The following is a 6,107-nucleotide window of genomic DNA, read 5'->3' on the forward strand; positions in this document are numbered from 1 at the left end:
TGTTGAGTCTTCCAATATGTGAACATGACATGATTTTCAATTTACTGGGTCTTTTAAAATTTATTTTATGACCATTCATTATAGTTTAGAATTTTTGTTTTATTTGAGTATAGTTGACATGCAATGTTACATTAGTTTCAGATATACAACTTAGTGATCTGACAAGTTTATACATTAAGCTACGTCCACCAAGCATAGCTGCCATCTGTGCTGTTATATCACTGTCATTACCATATCACTGACTGTATTCCTTATGCTCTGCTTTTTATTCCTATGACTTTCTCATTCCATACTCGAGGTCTGTATCTTCCTCTCCTCTTCACCCCTTTTGCCCAACTCCTCACCCCTCTACCCTCTGGCAACCATCAGTTCTCTGTATTTATAGTTTGATTCTTCTTTTTGTTTATTCGTGTTTTAGATTCCATTTATGAACGGAATCATATGGTATTTGTGTTTCAAAGTCTGATATATTTCACTTAGCATAATACCTTCTAGGTCCCTCCATATTTTCTCAAATGACACCATATCATCATTTTTAATGAGTATGTAGTATCCCATGTGTGCACACACACACTTACATACATACCACTTTTCTTCATCCATTTGTCTATTGGTGGACACAGGTTACTTCCATGTCTTGACTATTGTAAATTATGCTGCATTGAACATAGCGACGCATAGATCATTTCAAGTTAGTGTTTTCCCTGAATAAATATCTAAAAGGGTAATTACTGGATCATATGGGATTTCTATTTTAATTTTTTTGAATAATCTCCATACTGTTTTCCACAGTGGCTGTACAAATTTACATTCCTGCCAACAGAGCGTAAGGGTTCCTTTTTCTCTACCTCCATGCCAACCAACATTTGTTTCTTGTCTTCTTGATTTTAGCCATAACAGGTGTGAGGTGGTATCTCACTGTGGTTTTTTTTTTTAAGATTGATTATTTATTTGAGAGAGAGAGAGAGAGAGAGAGAGCAAGCAGGGGAGGGGCAGAGGGAGAGAATCCCAAGCAGATTCCCTGCTGAGCACAGAATCTGATGCAGGGCTCGAACCCACAACCCCAATACCATGACCCCAGCTGAAACCAGGAGTCGGATGCTCAACCATCTGGACCACCTAGGCACCCTTCTCTGTGGTTTTGCATTGCATTTCCCTGGCAAGTGATGTTGATTGAACATCTTTTCATGTATCTGTTGGCCATCTCTATGTCTTTGGAAAAAATGTCTATTCAGGTCCTCTGCACATTTTTTAATTGTATTGTTTGTTTTGGTACTGCATTGTATGAGTTCTTTATATACTTTGGATATTAAGCCCTTATCAGATATATCATTTGTGATGTCTTCTCCTGTTCAATAGGTTGTCTTTTTGTTTTGCTGATAGTTTTTCTTGCTGTGCAAATGTTTTCTATTTTGATGTAGTCCCAATAGTTTATTTTTGCTTTTGTTTCTCTTGCGTTAGGAGACAGATCTATCTAGAAAAATACTGCTATTGCCAATGTCAGAGAAATTACTACCTATTTTCTCTTCTAGGGTTTTTATGGTTTCAGATCTCACATTTAGGTTTTTAATCCATTTTGAGTTTATTTTTGTGTATGATGTTAGAAAAATAGTCCAGTTTTATTATTTTACACGTAGCTGTCTGATTTGTCAGCACCATTGTTGAAAAGACTGCCTTTTCCCCATTGTATATTCTTGCCTCCTTTGTCATACGATGGTGTTGATTTTAGCTATTGTGATAACTATAAGGTGTTATCTTAGTGTAGTTTTGATTTGTATTTCCCTGAGGATGAGTGATTGAGGATGAGTGATGTTGAGCTTCTTTTCATATGTCTGTTGGTCATCCATATGTATACTTTGGAAAAATGTCTATTCATGTCTTCTGCCCATTTTTAAATTGGATTATCCATTTTTTTGTGTGTGTATTGAGTTTTATAAGTTCTTTATAATTTTGTATACTAACCCTTTATCAGATATGTCATTTGCTATATCTTCTCCCATCCTGTAGCTTGCCTTTTAGTTTTGCTGATTGTTTCCTTTGTTGTACAGAAGCTTTGGTTTTGATGTAGTCCAGCAGTTTATTTTTGCTTTGTTTCCCTTGCCTCAGGAGACATAGCTAGAAGGAAATTGCTATAGCTGATGTCAGAGAGGTTACTGCCTATGTACTCCCCTAGAATTTTTATGGTTTCAAGTCTCACATTTAGGTCTTTCATCCATTTTGAATTTATTTTCGTATTTGGTGTAGGAAAGTGGTCCAGTTTCATTCTTTTGCATGTTGCTGTCCAGTTTTCTCAACACCATTTGTTCTTTTTTTTTTTTCTCATTGGATATTCTTTCCTGCTTTGTCAAAGATTAATTGACCATATAAGTGTGGCTTCCCCTCTGGGTTTTCTATTCTGTTCTATGGATCTGTATGTCTATTTTTGTGCCAGAGGCATATTGTTTTGATTACTATAGCTTTGTAATATAACTTCAAGTCCGAATTGTGATGTCTCCAGCTTTGCTTTTCTTTTACAAGATTTCTTTGGCTATTTCAAGGTCTTCTGTGCTTCCAAACAAATTTTAGGATTGTTTGTTCTAGCTCTGTGAAAAAATGCTGTGGGTATTTTGATAGGGATTACACTGAATGTGTAGATTGCTTTGTGTAGTATAGACAATATTTTAACAATATTTGTTCTTAAAATTCATGAACATGGAATGCTGTTTTGATAACTATGGTTTTGTAGTATATCTTGAAATCAGAAATTGCATTACCTCCAGCTTTGTTCTTCTTTCTCAGGATTGCTTTGGCGGTTTGAGGTCTTCCATGGTTCCATACAAATTTTAATACTATTTGTTCTAGTTTTGTGAAAAATGCTATTGGAATTTTGATAAGGATTGCATTGAATCAAAAAAAGGATGTTACATAATGATAACGGTATCAATAGAACAAAAGGAAATAACACTTGTAAATATCTATGCACCTAAATTTGGAGCACCAAAATATGTAAAGGAAATATTAATGGATGTAACAAGAGAAATTGATGGTAATATAATAATAGTAGGGGACTTTAATACTCGCCTTACATCAATGGATAGATCATCCAGACAGAAAATCAATAAGGAAACAATATCTTTGAATGACACATTAGACCAGATGGACATAACATATATACAGAACATTCTATCCAAAAACAACAGAATATACATTCTTTGAAGTGCACATAGGACATGCTCCAGAATAGATCATATATTAGGCCATAAAGCAAACCTCAATAAATTTAAGAAGATTGAAATCATACCATGCATCTTTTCTGATCACAATGGTATGGAACTAGAAATAAATCACAAGGAAACCATTGGAAAAAAAAACACAACCACTTGGAGGCTAAAATATAAATGGCTCCATAAAGCAATCAAAGAAGAAATTTAAAAAAATGCATGAAGACAAATGAAAATGAAAACACAATGGTCCAAAATCTCTGGGATACACCAAAAGCAGTTCTAAGAGGGAAGTATATAGCAATACTGGCCTACCTCAAGAAATAAGAAAAAAACCTCATATAAACAATCTGACCTTATGGCTAAAGGAATTAAAAATGAATGAACAAAGTCAAGGTGAGTGGAAGAAAGGAAATAAAGATCAGGGCAGAAATAAATGATGTAATGACTACAAAAGAATAGAAAAAAAATGAAACCAAGAGCATGTTCTTTCAAAAGATAAACAAAATTGAGAACTCTTAGCCAGACTCATCAAGAAAAAGAGAAAGTACTCAAGTAAAATCAAGAATGAGAGAGGAGAAATAACAACCAACATCACAGAAGTACAAAGGAGTATAAGAAAATAGTATCAAAAATTATATGCCAAAAAACTGGACAACCTAGAAGAAAAAGATGAATTCCTAGAAATATACAGTCTTCCAAAACTGAACTAAGAAGAAATAGAAAATCTGAACAGACCAATTACAAGTAACAAAATTGAATCAGTAATAAAAAAAAAAAAACTACCAAATATAAAAATCCAGGACCAGATAGATTCACAAGTGAATTCTACCAGATATTTAAAGATGAGCTAATACCTATTCCCCTAAAACTATTCCAAAAATTAGAAAAGGAAGGAAAGCTTCCAAATACATTCTATGAGACCAAATTCACTGATACAGAAACCAGACAAAGGCACAACAAATAAAGAAAACTATAGGCCCATATTCCTGATGAACATAGATGTAAAAATCCTCAACAAAATATTAGCAAACCACATACAACAATACATTAAAAATATCACTCACTGCAATCAGGTGGGATTTATACCTAGAATACAAGGATGGTTCAATATTTACAAATCAGTTAACATCATACACATCAGCAATAGGTGAAGAAAAAGCACTTGACAATGTACAACAACCATTCATGGTAAAAGTCTCAACAAATGGGGTTAGAGGGAACATACCTCAATATAATAAAGGCCATACATGCAAAACCCACAGCTAACATCATCCTCAATGAGGGAAAAGTGAGAGCTTTCTTTTTAAGGTCAGGAACAAGATAAGGATGTCCACTCTCACCACTTGTATTCAACATAGTACTAGAAGTCCTAGCCACAGCAATCAGCCAAAAAAATTGAGGCGTCCATATTGTAAAGAAGAAGTTAAATTGTCACTATTTGCAGACAACATGATACTATACAAAGGAAGTCTTAAAGATTCCACCAAAAAGCCACTAGAAGTAAAAAACAATTTAGAAAGGTGGCAGGTTAAAAAATTACTACCCACAAATTAGCAGCATTTCTGTGCACTAACAACAAAGTTTCAGAAAGAGAAATTAAAACACACACACACACACACACACATCATTTTGCAATTGCACACACACACAAAAAAATTAAAATAAAATGCTTAGAAATAAATTTAACCAAAGAGGTGAAAGGCCTGTACTTTGAATGGTGTTGTGTTTTTAATTTTAGTTTTCACGTTTGCTGTTAGTATACAGACATATAATTGTTTGTTGTGATCTTTTATCCTGCTATCTTGCCAAACTCATTTATTCTAGGAGTTTGTTTATTGTAGCTTCCTTGAGATTTTCTATGTAGATAATCATGCCATCTGCAAAAATAAAGTTTTATTTCTTCCTTTCCAATTTATCTCCTTTTTATTTCCTTTCCTTGCCATATGCAATGGCAAGAAATGTTGAACTATGTTGAATAGTTTTGTGAGAGCAGAAATTTTTGCCTTGTTCCTGATCTTAGGGAAAAAGTCCTTCACCATTAAAAAAGATACTAGCTGTAACTTTTTTGTTTGTTATAGGTTTTCTTTATCATTTTCTAATGATATTTCTAGTTTACTGAAAAATTTTATCAATCAGATATTGGAATTTTAAAAATGCTTTTACTGTGTCAGTTAATATGATCATAAAATTTTTATTTGCAGATTAGTATTATAGTGGATTCATTGATTTATCTTTGAATGTTGGACCAAACTTGCATACCTAGAAAAGGTATCACTGGGACATGGGACTTAAAATTCTTTTTATATATAACTGTATTAAATTTGCAGATATTATCTTGAGGATTTTTGCATGTAAGATGATGGAAGATTTGGGTCTATAATAATTTTTTTCCAGTTCTTTGGTTTGGTATAGGTAAGACTGGCCTTATAAAATGAATTGGAAAGTATTTCTTCCTTTATTTTATGTAATATATTTTGTAAAAGTGGTGTTAATTTACTTTAAATATTTGGTGATATTCTTCAAAAAAAAGCATAAGAGCATGGAGATTTATTTTTGGGTTCTTGTTAACAATGTGTTTAATTTCTTTAACTTTATAGGACTATTCAGATGGTTCATTTCATCTTGGTTGAATTTAGTAGTCTTCTATCTTTTAATCATTATTAATCTTACTAGAGGCTTATCATTTTTTTTTTAAAGAATCAGCTCTGTTTCAATCATTGTTTTTCCTATTGTTTTTCTGTTTTCAAGTTCATTGATTTCTGTTCTCATCTTTATTATTTCTTTCTTTCTGCTTGCTTTGGGTTTATTTTTCTTTTTTTCCTTGGTTCTTGAGGGAGAAACTTAGATTTTCTTTTCTTTTCTTTCTTTCTTTCTTTCTTTCTTTCTTTCTTTCTTTCTTTCTTT

The sequence above is a fragment of the Neomonachus schauinslandi genome, chromosome 2 (genome assembly GCF_002201575.2).
Source record: "Neomonachus schauinslandi chromosome 2, ASM220157v2, whole genome shotgun sequence".
Lineage (NCBI taxonomy): Eukaryota > Metazoa > Chordata > Mammalia > Carnivora > Phocidae > Neomonachus > Neomonachus schauinslandi.